The sequence below is a fragment of the Quercus robur genome, chromosome 4 (genome assembly GCF_932294415.1).
Source record: "Quercus robur chromosome 4, dhQueRobu3.1, whole genome shotgun sequence".
Taxonomy (NCBI): domain Eukaryota; kingdom Viridiplantae; phylum Streptophyta; class Magnoliopsida; order Fagales; family Fagaceae; genus Quercus; species Quercus robur.
Window position 1 is genome coordinate 84,752,839 of NC_065537.1, and position 13,213 is coordinate 84,766,051.

A 13,213-nucleotide genomic window follows, 5' to 3' on the forward strand; every position below is an offset into this window, starting at 1 on the left:
AAATCTGTGGAGACTGTTTACACACCAAACTCTTCCTTATATTCTTATTTTTTGCAATCATCCCAACAAAATCCTAGATGGTTAAATTCCTCAACACCCAAACCTCTTCTCATCATTACACCTTTCCAAGAGTCTGAAATCCAAGCAGCTTGAAATAAATCTTGAAGATGAAACTGCATGGGTTCAAATTGAGGCAACACTTGGTGAGCTTTACTATAGTATTGCCAAGAGAAGTGGAATCCATGGATTTCCAGCAGGGCTATGCCCCAGTGTAGGGGTAGGTGGGCACATTAGCAACGGTGGTTTTGGTAATTCTCCCATAAACATAAACTATTAAAAAATTAATTGTGATTTCAATTATTTAACCATTATTCTAATGATTCCTTCACGTGTGAATTATCTCAAGTTCTTAATGACATTTAGTTCATTTAATCATTATTCTAATAGGTACCTTGTTGAGGAAGTATGGCCTTGGCAGATAATGTTTTGGATGCTTACCTAATAGATGCTAATGGAAAAATTATGGATAAAGAAGCAATGCGAGAGGATTTGTTTTGGGCTATTAGAGGGGGTGGTGGAGCAAGCTTTGGATTCATACTCACCTGGAAAATCAAGTTGGTTAGAGTTCCCCCAACAATGACAACTTTCAATATTAAGAAGATACTTGAGCAAGGTGCCACCAAGCTTGTCAGCAAGTGGCAGTACATTTCAGATAAGCTACATGAAGATCTCTTTATTAGAGTCATCATTCAAAATGTGGGAAATGGGACTCAAAAGACAGTCCAAGCTTCCTTCAATTCATTATTTCTGGAAGGAGTTGATAGACTAATGCCATTGATGAATGAAAGTTTCCCAGAGTTGGGGCTTCAAGCTGAAAATTGCACTGAAATGAATTGGATACAATCTATCCTTTTTTTGAATGGATTTCAAACAAGTGATCCTTTAGAAGTCTTACTGGACAGAAAAACCATCCATAAGGACTTCTTGAAAGCAAAATCTGACCTTGTCAAGGAACCCATATCAGATATTGGACTAGAAGGGATATGGAAAAGGTTTTTGAAAGAAGAGTATTTATGATAATGGATCCTTACGGGGGATGAATGAATGAGATTTCAGAATCTGACATACCTTTTCCACTTAGGAAAGGTAATTTGTACAACATACAATACCTAGTTTGGTGGGAAGTGGATGGGATTGAGGCATCTAACAAGCATTTACATTGGATTAGAATGCTTTACACGTATGTGAGGCCATATGTGTCAAGGTTTCCTAGGGCTGCCAATCTTAACTATAGGGATCTTGATTAAGGTACCAACAAAGAGAGCAATGTTAGCTACTAAGAAGCAAGAGTTTGGGGTCTAAAATACTTCAAGGGTAACTTCAAGAGATTGGCACAGGTGAAGAGCAAGGTTGATCCAACAAATTTCTTCAGAAATGAACAGAGTATACCACTCCTTGTAGAAAGTGGTGCAGATTAAGTAACTGAATATATATATATATATATATATATTTGTATAAAAGAAAATTATGCAAACATAATGGTGAAACACACACGTGTCCTTTTTCATTTTCTTCTAGTTGAAGAAATTGGGGCCACAATTCCCCCCAACCCCCCCCCCCCCCCCCAAAAAAAAAAAGCTTAATTTTACACATAAATGCACACATGTATGCTGTCATATGTACAAGATCAGCTACTCAACCAATCTTGACATCAAGCACCATCTAAGAGAAAGTTGTAAGTTTTGGAATTGCCCCAGTCACATTTACTGTCAGTAAGTTCCTCTTTCCAATTAGTATGATACAAGTTACACGATTTAGCATGATAGAAGAACAATAACAACTAATCCAAATTCAAATCCTATCTCTATTCTGCTAATACTTAAATAATAAATTATTAAATTTATTGTGATAATAAAATAATATCAGAACATGTTATGGTATCAAACAAGCAATTCTGAGAGCATTCATATCAGCTCATGCAAAAAATAATGTCAATTTTAGTATAAGAATAAATATATAGTCTAGAAAAATTTTCATTTAAAGAAAAAATATAATAAGGTTACCGTATATTTAATAGTTCCATATAAAAGATAGGGGTATTTTAGAGAGTTTAAGTATTTTTGTGAAAGTATTTTAATATGCAAAATGTTGAAACCCCAACAGGGAATCTTGTTATTAATAGTATAGATAGACATTCATAACTATCATAATGATATCTCAGCAAAGAGAAATAAATAATGATAAAATTTCATATTCAATAGTATTGAATATAAATTTTTTTAAAAATTAATAACTATCAAAATGATCAAGTTTCATATTGTATTCATACATAAGCACAAAACATACAACAAAATAGAGCCTTAAGACAATCACAATTTAGGAGAACAAAAGAGTGACACCACAAATACACTAGCAAGCCTAAACCTATTAGATAGAGCACTAAACAAAAAGTCCTTATACCAGTGACCCTAATGCCACACACAGAATAGAAAAGAGATACAAGTCTTACACTTCTTTTTTTGATCTTGCTTTCAATATCACTATCATGGGCAACGTCCTTTTCATATGTTCATCAAAGTAAAATGAGGATATTCAAGATAAATAAACTACCTTTAGGTAAGGTGATCAGCTAATCTTAAAGTATTGAGCCCGTGTGCTCTCCCACAAGGATGCACCACCAACATTAGCAATAACTAAAGCATCAGCCATTTTATTTGCAGATATGCACTGTGCAACTGCCCCCTTGTAATCTCCAACAATTAAAGCACTTTGGACAGCATCATCAAATGCTGGGTCAGTGCTCTCCTCAAATCCATCTGGTTCTTGTTGCAATTGTTCTGAATCAGGGGTAGTATCTCCAATAGCAAAGTTTTCACCACAAGAGGTAGACACAGGCGTTCCAGTTGGGCTAAGACTGTTAAAGAAATCTTCCCCATTATCGGTAGGGAAAATGATAACTTCTTTATCATCCCCATATCCAACCTTCTCAGTTACAGTATTGTCGAGTTTAAGTGATTTTACTTCCTGGGAAAGATCTTCGACACTATCTTTCTCTTTAGTAGGTACACTGAAACCTAGGTAGGAGAGCAGCTTTGTCCTTGCTGTCCCATCTTCAAAGATAACCTTCAAGAAGTTCCATGTTTCTCGGTCATCCTCAGATCCTGTTAAAACAGCTCAAAAGGAATCAAGAGATGCAAAAGTAATAGAGCAACTTCTAATAGCAAAAGATAAAAATATTTGTTCGCCAGCAAAGATAACATACTCAGTCTCTTGTGACTTTTTCTCACAAAGTACTCTCAACAAAGACCTTTCCCCATTTTGAATTGCAGCTTCAAATTCAGACAATCGACCGACCAAACTGTCTTCAGTAACTAAGGTGCGGACATAAACTTGGACAAAGAGGGAAAAAATTAACAAACAAATACAACATAAAATAAGAGAACAAAGAAACCCTACAAGCTTGCCACCAAAGCCAAAAGATGCCCCAGCAGGACGTTTATACCATTTTGGAGCTCTCAGAGGAGCTGCATAAAAAAGGTATTACTATGAAACTGAATTTCACAGGAAATATAATCAATTACAGAAAGTAACAATAAATGATTGTGGGATGAAAGGAGGGGGAAAGGAGAAGAAATAGGAATAAGTACTGGCATGCATCAATTCCTAAATTACTTCACACAGTGTACAATCTTCTCTTCCCTGTATGAAGTCACTACTCATCCATTTTATAAAGAAACAATTGTCTATTTTGCTTGCAATTACCCAAGGAAATTCAGGACTTGCATATGTAAGCTAATCAGTGAAACAACTACAGAATGGAAATTCTATAATGAACACGACGTTTTGACATTTAATAATCATATCAAATAATAATAATAGGGTTGAATTTGGCATCGGGTTTTAGAATTAGTTTTTAGCTTTTAACTTTTATTTACAGCTTTTTAAAACCTCACTTTTTTTCACTTTTCCCCACTTTTTCTCACTTTTTTCAAGGAAAAAGTATACTAGCACACTTTCAGCAAAAAGCTAAATAAGCTATTCCCAAACGGACACTAGATCCAACCCCCAAAAAATAATGTTATTACAAGAAACTCAAGAAAAAAAATAATAAAAACAATGATCTTTGTCAAAGTGTGGCTCAAATCATTCCAACCATGTTTTGGGACTAAGGTGTTGTTGAACTTACACTTTGCAAGACTGGAATTTGCAGCATCTCAGCCACCCCCAGTCTTATACAGAGGTGGAGATGCCATTTAGCCCAAAGGCCAATCTATTAACAATGCTACAGAGGCAGTGTTATGCTTGTGAATTCAAAATGGCAAAATCAAAATTGAGCTCACAGGATGTCAATTGAATGGCATTGTGTCTACAAGAATCAATTACCCAAAAGGTTGCACCAATTTAGAAGAAGACTTGAAAACAATGTCCAGGACATGATCAGCAACAAAGTCATAAGCATACAAGTTCAGAAGGTGTTTCATCCTATATAACCATAAAAAACACTGCCAACTGATTTAAAATTTTTAGGATTAAATTTTTTCCATTGATTGATGGATTAAACCAAACAACTAACTTCAAATCAAAAGAGAATTACAACAACAAAGCATTAGTCTCAAACTTTTGGGCCCAGCTATGGAACCTCAACAGATTAGTTAGGGTCAACCACATGTATTCTTCTTCTCCATTCTATTTTATCTGAAATCATACTCTCGGTTACTTCCTTAATTGACATGTCCATTTTTATCACTTCTACTCATGCTATTTTGGCCTGCCTCTACCTTTTTCATTCCCTCAACTTGGATCAACTCACTCTTCCTTACTAGTGCCTTAATCACTCTCCTTGAACATGACCAAACCAAATGTTGTATGTCGATTGCACCATACACTTTAGAGCATAGGATACATGTTGGTTGATCATATAGACCCATATTAGCCACCATTACCCAATCCTCAACACAACCAACTCCTTTTAGAAGTGACTTACTAGTGACCCACAACCCAAAAATAATAAACAAATAAACAGAAGATTGTTTGTTTCCATATACACACACATATAGTGTATGAATGTCTACAAAAATTACTTTTTTTATTATAGCTCAGGTGGCACACATTTGGTACATATGTAATTTGCCCATAAAAAAGACTTTTTAATATCCTTTGAAGTACACCAAAGCCTATCATTTACTCTATCATGTTAACTTCTTGCCAACTAAAGCCTATCATTTCAAGAGATGAATCAATAGTTGAGTTCAAGACACAACATAAAGACAAGCTCAAATCTCACTTATTTCAAAACCAATAAGTGCTAATTTCTCCCCCAAATCTTTTAAGAAACAAGCTACCATGACCAAGACAATGCATGTGAAAATAAACGCTAGTATGCATATCAAACCACTATAGGTGGCACGTGAGGAACTTTCTGCCCAGGTTGGTATTAAGGGAATGGGAAATGGGCTTTCTGAAGCCCATACTCCTGGGTTGGGTTGCTCAGGCCCACTGATGCATAGCCCTTTTTCTTTTGAGGCAGGGGCTTGCTCCAAGCATTCCCAATATAAACCCAGCCCAGGTTCTACGGGCCCAATTGTTGAGGATGGTAAGGTAGAGTCAAGATCCTCAGACCTGAGCTCAATCTCGGTTGGTGCGAGTGATAGTATGTTCCTGGCGAGCTCGATGCTTGAGTCCCTACCACCAAGGTCGACGGCGATGGCTCCGATGGGTGAATTGGGTTCGAGCTGTTCCGTATCGACACCGGTAGTTCCTGGCGGGAGTGGGTCTAGTGTCCAGGTGAGCCCGAGCTGGCTTACCCAGTCCCCCACCTTGCCGGTAACGGCAACGGAAGTGGTCCAGGCCACTGACGAGCTGGGTTCTTCACCTTTAGCTCCGATATGCCCCTCGTTGGAGCCTGCGGAGACGAGGGTGTTGCCTTCAGGGGACCCGGTAGATAAGATGGTGGAGAACTCGTCATCTCCGACGGCGACGAAGCTAGTGGAGAAGTTGTCATCTCCGGCGGCGACGATAGTTGAGGCTGATGAATTATTGGGTAAGGAGGTAAGGGTGACGGGGCATGAGGATTCTGACTGTAAGGTGGTATTTAATGCCTCTCCTACTATTAGGGAATTGGTCAGTGAGTTGGATAAATCATGGGGTAATTCCAAAGAGTGGATGCTACAATTGCGGGATGGTCGACAAATAGTGATTCCGCTATCTCTATATCGATCTCCAGAGAGTGTGTCAGATTGCTCAGTTACTGATCTAGAGATTGGAACAGACAATGATTCTTTTAGCAATGACGGTCAGATGGTTAGCTGGGCAGAGGACTGTGATGGGTTAGTTGATTCGTTGTCTATTGTTAATGAGGCAGAGGAGGAGTTGTGTGATTTTGATGAGAGGTCGATGATTTGGGAGTGTAGTGGCAAGCCTTTAGTTGTGGTACCTTTGGCCACAGAAGCTCCTTTGGAGTTGGAGTCTAGTTCTGAGCTGGGGGTTGGGTGTAAGGAGTCAGTTGATGGTAATAATTTATCACAATGGGTAACAAATCAGATTACGGCTTTTAGAAAATCAGTGGGCACTTCTTTGGAAGGTTTTGAGGAGCAGATTACGGGACTACTACTAGCTATAGAGGCTAGGAAAAAGAATAAAAAGCTCAAGGCAGTAGATGATCAAATGAAGCATGGCAAGTCGGGGCAGAAAGGTCAGCGGGAGTTGAAAAATTTATTGACCTCTATGAATGTTGAGGTTGGTTCAATGAAATCAAGGATTGCAAGTAAGGAGCGGGCTGTGGTGGTTTATCAATGAATTTGAAGATTATTTCCTGGAATGTTCGAGGGCTGAATGATAGGGATAAAAGGCTTCGGGTTCGTAATATGGTCCGGAGATGGGGGCCAGATGTTATTTGTCTTTAAGAAACTATAATGGAGTTGATAACTAGAGCTGTGATTCGCAGTTTGTGGAGGGGTCAACATGTTGATTGGTCTTATCTAGGCTCTTGTGGAGCTTCTGGAGGGGTGTTACTGATGTGGGATACACGGGTTGTTAATAAAGTGGAGGAAGCTGTGGGGCGATTTTCGGTTTCTTGTAGATTTACAAATGTGTCAGATCAGTTTGTCTGGGCATTTACAGGTGTTGATGGTCCTAATTCTGTGAGAGACAGAAGGTTATTATGGGAGGAATTGTTTGGTTTGAATAGTTGGTGGAATGTTCCATGGTGTGTGGGTGGTGACTTTAATGTGGTAAGGTTTCCATCCGAGCGTTCTGGTTCTACCTCCTTTACTGCTGCTATGCGGGAGTTTTCCAATTTTATTTCTAAGCAAGGCCTCATTGATATTCCGCTTCAAGGGGGATCTTTCACTTGGTCTAATACTCGTGAAGTTGCTTCGAAGGCTAGGCTGGATAGATTTTTGTTTTCGGCAGATTGGGAGGATAAGTTTCCATCTGTTTCTCAAAAACGCTTGCCTAGGCTGTTATCTGATCACTTCCCGATTGTTCTGGAGGGGGGTTCCTTTCAGAGAGGTAGGAGGCCATTTAGATTTGAGAATATGTGGCTTCAAGATGAGGGTTTTGTGGAGAGGGTGCAGTCTTGGTGGGAATCTTATAATATCATAGGAGCTCCGAGTTTTGTTTTGGCCAATAAATTGAAGCTCTTGAAAAATGATTTGAAGAAATGGAATGTGGAGGTCTTTGGAAATGTTGAAGATCGAGTGAGAAAATTGTGGCAAGAGCTCAGTGATTTAGAGATGATGGAGGATAGTCGAGCTTTATTGGAGGAGGAAAGGCTGGAGTTGGAGAGAGTTCGAAGTGAATTAGAAAAAGTTACTTTGATGGAGGAAATCTGTTGGAGGCAGAAGTCTAGAGTCCTTTGTATTAGGGAAGGAGACAGGAATACCAGATTTTTTCATCGTATAGCTAATTCTCACAGAAGATTTAATTCCATTGATAGGCTTATGGTGGATGGAGAATTGTCTTCAGATCCGGAGGCTATAGCAGGTTGTATTTCTCATTTTTATAGGCAACTATATGCTGAAACTGTGGATCATAGACCTTTATTAGATGATGTGGAGTTCTCTTGTATCTCGGAGGAAGATGCACTTTGGCTAGATAGGCCATTTGATGAGGAAGAGGTGTTTGGGGTGATTAGTGATTTTAAGGGTGATAAGGCTCCTGGCCCGGATGGCTTTTCTATGGCGTTCTTTCAGTCTTGCTGGTGTATTTTGAAGGCTGAAATTATGGCAGTGTTTCAAAATTTTCGAACTCAGGCTGTCTTTGAGAAGAGTCTTAATGCTTCTTTCCTTGCTCTTATTCCCAAAAAGGTGGATGCTGTGGAGATTAAGGATTTTCGGCCTATTAGCTTAGTTGGTGGGATTTATAAGATTATTTCTAAGGTGTTGGCCAATCGTCTTAGAAGGGTGGCACATGGGCTTATTTCAGATTCTCAAAATGCATTTGTGAAAGGTAGACAGATTTTGGACTCTTTTTTAGTTGCTTCAGAATGTATTGATAGTAGATTGAAGTCAGGTGTTCCTGGAGTGCTGTGTAAGTTGGATGTGGAGAAGGCATATGACCATGTGAGTTGGGGTTTTTTAATGTATATGCTGCAACGCTGTGGGTTTTCTGAGAAATGGAGAAAATGGATAATGTGTTGTATCTCTACGGTTAAATTCTCCATTCTGATTAATGGTAGTCCTTCTGATTTCTTTGGTAGTTCTAGGGGGATTCGGCAAGGGGACCCCTTGTCTCCGTTGCTATTTGATATTGTTATGGAGGGTTTGAGTCGTATGTTGGATGTGGCTGCCACTACTAGTCAGTTCTCAGGCTTTTCTGTAGGTAGTACGGCTGATAACTCGGTGATGGTGTCTCGTCTTTTATTTGCTGATGACACTCTTATTTTTTGTGATGCTGTTCCTACACAAATAGCTTGTTTGAGAGCAATTCTTGCTAGATTTGAGGAGGTATCAGGTTTAAGGATTAATTTAGGGAAATCTGAGTTGGTTCCTATAGGGGTGGTGCACAATATGGATGTTCTGGTGGGGATGTTGGGGTGTAGGCAATCCTCTCTTCCATTGAGATATTTGGGGCTACCGCTAGGAGCTAAATTTAAGGAGTTATCAATTTGGAATCCTATTTTGGAGAAGATGGAAAGGAGATTAGCAGGGTGGAAGAGGTTGTATCTATCTAAGGGGGGTAAGGTAACTCTTATTAAAAGTACTCTTTCCTCCTTACCTACATACTTCCTTTCCCTTCTGCCTTTACCTGGGAAGGTGGCAAATCGTATCGAGAAGTTACAACGAGATTTTTTGTGAAGTGATATTAATGGTGATTCTAAATTACATTTAGTCAGTTGGGCTCAAGTTTGTAAGCCGCTGCAGGTTGGAGGGTTGGGTATTAGACGATTGAGGAGTTTTAATTCTGCCTTGTTAGGAAAATGGTTATGGAGGTATGGCATGGAGACTAATGCTCTTTGGAGGAGGGTTATCAAGGTGAAATATGGGAATGATTGGGGTGGTTAGTGCACGAAAAAAGTGACCAGTGCTTATGGTGTTAGTTTGTGGAGACATATTAGGAGTGGTTGGATGAGTTTTTCTAAATTACTTCTGTATGATGTGGGGGATGGTACTAGAGTGAAGTTTTGGAAGCATGTGTGGTGTGGAGATCGTACTCTGCAAGAGGCTTTTCCGGAACTTTATTGTATTAGTAGAACAAAGGATTCTTCAGTAGCGGAGGTTATGTGTTGGTCAGGTGGGAGGATTCATTGGGATGCCAAATTTCGTCGTCCTCCACAAGATTGGGAACAAGAATCCTTTGATCTGTTTATGGATATGGTGTACTCTTCGATGGTACGGGGTTTGGGTCCGGATCAAGTGTGTTGGAAGCCAGCAAGGAGTAAAGGTTTTGAGGTTAGAGGATTCTATCTTTCCTTCTACCTTCCTACCATCCTATCCTTCCCTTGGAAGATGATTTGGAAATCGAAGGTTCCTCCAAGGGTAGCTTTCTTTTCATGGTCTGCTTCCTTAGGTAAGATTTTAACAACAGATAACCTTCGCAAACGACATGTGCTCGTTCTTGATTGGTGCTATATGTGTAAGAATTGTGGGGAGTCAGTGGATCATCTTCTTCTTCATTGCCCCATTGCTTGTGAGTTGTGGTCGTTGGTGTTTTGTTTGTTTGGAATTCATTGGGTTATGCCTCAGAAGGTTATTGAGTTGTTTGACTCTTGGCAGGGGAAGTTTGGGCGACATAGAAACATAGAGTTGTGGAGAATTGTGCCTCATTGCTTGTTATGGTGTCTTTGGTGCGAAAGGAATGCTAGAAGTTTTGAGGGTTGTGAACGCTCTATGTTAGAGATTAAGTCTTTTTTTTTACACACTCTACTCGATTGGAGTGTGGTTTTTTATCATTTTTCTTGTTCTTCCCTTCCTGCTTTACTTGATCGTTGTAATCTTGGTTTTTGATTTATGCCCCCATAGTACATTCCCAATGTACTCGGGTTGGCTGTTTTTCTTTTTTTAATAAAATTTTCATTACTTATCAAAAAAAAAAAAAAAAATCAAACCACTATAGGCAATTTGATGATATGATTTATGAGAGCTAATCAGAAAAAATTACTTGCACCAAACTCATTCTCTCCAACGCCATATTGACTGCAATAAGAATTAAGTGAAATCCATTACAAAAGAAGGTTCCACTATAGGCCATTTTGCAAATGAATCGACCTGTTCTACCAGGGTTGGAAAAACCCACATGAGCATGGGTAATTTAGCAGTGTGCTTTCTGAATTTCAAGATTAGGTTTTCATAGAAACTTTGTTCCACATTCCAAACCATATTAGACAAGTTCCCTAATGCAGGACAAACCAAAACAATGCAACAACAAAATTAAAGAACAAGAAATAAAGGGATACGTAACCTAGAAGTCAACACCTAGGCTTGCTTGGAGTCAAACCGAGCAAAAGAAAACCTCTAGGAGTTAGCTTCTAGGGTTGGCTAGAGTTAGCACCAAACCATTGGGACAATTTCAAGAGACATTTTATTCATCATCAAAATAGTAATTCTCCATAGGAGTATATTATTGTGCTTATATAGACTACTAAACCCTAATTCTAACTAATATAGGAAACCTTAATTCTAATTCTAATTGACTAAGGAAACCTAATTCTAAATGACTTGAGAAATCTCAATTATTGAATTACAAAAACTACACTGACTCTAGGATATAAAATAAAGCTACTAATGATACTGATTAACTACTAAGACCTAAAATAAAATGCAATTATCCAATAAATATTCAATTGACTCCAAAATTAAATAAGACTAAATTTTAAATAAAATTTCTTTGCACTTCCCACACCATCCCTTAATCTAATCCCCAATTAACACCAACTCTACATTCGCACAAATGCAATCATTGTCCATTCTATTTTTGTTCATGTTGTCATTCATCAATATTGGAATCCATATGCCACAAAAATTGTAAATGCAATATTCCCGTGTTGCTCTACCCATCCCCCTTACACCCTCTTGTCCCACTCATCTCTTTAGCACTCATACTAAATTGCAGTTATTGATAAAATGGCATATAATAAAAAGATCCATCACTTTACTCAATTATTTTCCATTTTAATTGTTGCCTACTTACAACTTGTTATAAGGCTCAAAAGAAAGCATTTTAGACAGATCTATAAAAATATAATTGGTATATACCTCAATGTTATAAATTCCAATTTTTCCATCAAATGAAGATGCTGATATAACCTCAGGTTTCTTTGGATACCGGTGTACATCAAAATTCCAGTTGGTACCATTAGGCAGTTCAGAAACAATCTAAGTCAAAATCAAAAACAAATAAGTGTTACCATAGCAAAAGGTATCCTATACTGAAGAACAACCCAGAAGAAAAATCGTAATAGGACAATCTTCAAAAAAAAAATAACAGACCCATGATAAGGAAGGCCAAATTCCATACCTCTCCAGAAACGGTATCCCAGCAAATAGTTCGACTACCTTTGGCACAGGTAATCAAATAAGAACTGTCAATGGGACACCACGCCATCGCAATTACACCTGATGTAAGAAATGCAGACAGGTGGAAAATATTCAACATCATGCACAACAAAACTAAAATTTTGATAAATTGTATATTGGAAATTGGAAGTATATGTACTGCATAGCTAGAACAACTAAGGTGGCATTAATTAAATACTATTGCACCAGCCATTGGTGACTAGAAAAACTTATAGAAATCCAAATCTCCGTATGCATTTAACAAATCACAAAACAAAACAAAAGCTTCTATAATCTAGTAAAAAAAATATTTGAACTTCAAAGATAATTCAATTTGTAATACTATGTACATCTGGATTCGCATGTAAGTTTCATGAGGATCATAATTTGGCATGAATAAACTTCAGTCATTATGAAACTAGAGTCAATTTCCTAAATAGGTTTCCAATAAACCATATATAGAATAGCTACCATACTCATTCAATGTTATACAAACGATGGGGAAACAAGGCAACAAAATATTGGATGAATCTACAACTAAAGAACATGCCTGAACAGCTGACCTCATAAAGGAAAGGTGACTCATAGTCAATTTGAAAAGCATGAGAAGTTTATCAGGTAAAAATGATGAGAAAAGGCAAAATAATTTCCTATCAATCAAATAAATAAATGATGAGTACTTTCTATTTGAAGAATAACAATAGTAATCAACAAATAATACTCCTTAAGCAGCTACTGCAAATTGGGCATACAATCAAATTCAATTATTCTAGACATATGGAAGCACAAGAGAGGGATAGGGAAAAAAAATTCAAAAAGTCATGAATGGCTAATGGTATCCCAAAACAGCAATCATATAAACATAAACTGATAAAAACAATTATACAATTAAAATGGAATATCATGTTACAAAGTATCATTACCTTTAGTATGCCCCGTGAACTCTTTAACTGGTGTCATTATATTCCGCATATCCCATAACTGCTTGCATAAAATTGCTATAAATTAATGAACAGAAGACCTTTCTTTTTCTTTTTCCTAATTACATAACCTCAAAATCATATTTTGCACTCAAGTAAAGCAACATCTTTCAATTTCCACATAACTACTCAAAAACTTCTCCTAACATTTTCATCACATTCAAGAAAACCTGACTGATCACAGCTTTTCGACTATATATAGCTAGCGATATAGTGAGAGAGAAAGCAAAATTCAATTTG

General features: G+C 37.8%; 2 protein-coding genes and 1 pseudogene across 3 annotated transcripts in view; 2 read left to right on the forward strand and 1 right to left on the reverse strand.

Moving 5' to 3' along the window:
* The window catches only part of LOC126724105 (putative disease resistance protein RGA4), a 57,672-nt gene that overhangs the window by 43,731 nt on the left and 728 nt on the right, over positions 1-13,213 (reverse strand). For both annotated transcript variants that reach the window (XR_007654616.1, XR_007654617.1), the window contains exons 3-7: positions 12,917-12,974; positions 11,956-12,053; positions 11,694-11,813; positions 3,263-3,524; positions 2,611-3,161 (exon numbers count right to left, since the gene is read on the reverse strand). The gene's annotated coding sequence lies outside the window, so the exon portion shown is untranslated. The remainder of the gene's footprint in view (positions 1-2,610; positions 3,162-3,262; positions 3,525-11,693; positions 11,814-11,955; positions 12,054-12,916; positions 12,975-13,213) is intronic.
* Positions 1-13,213, forward strand: part of LOC126724106 (uncharacterized) — a 64,317-nt gene that overhangs the window by 12,608 nt on the left and 38,496 nt on the right. The gene's annotated exons all lie outside the window — the stretch shown is intronic.
* Positions 614-1,504, forward strand: LOC126724108 (berberine bridge enzyme-like 22; annotated as a pseudogene).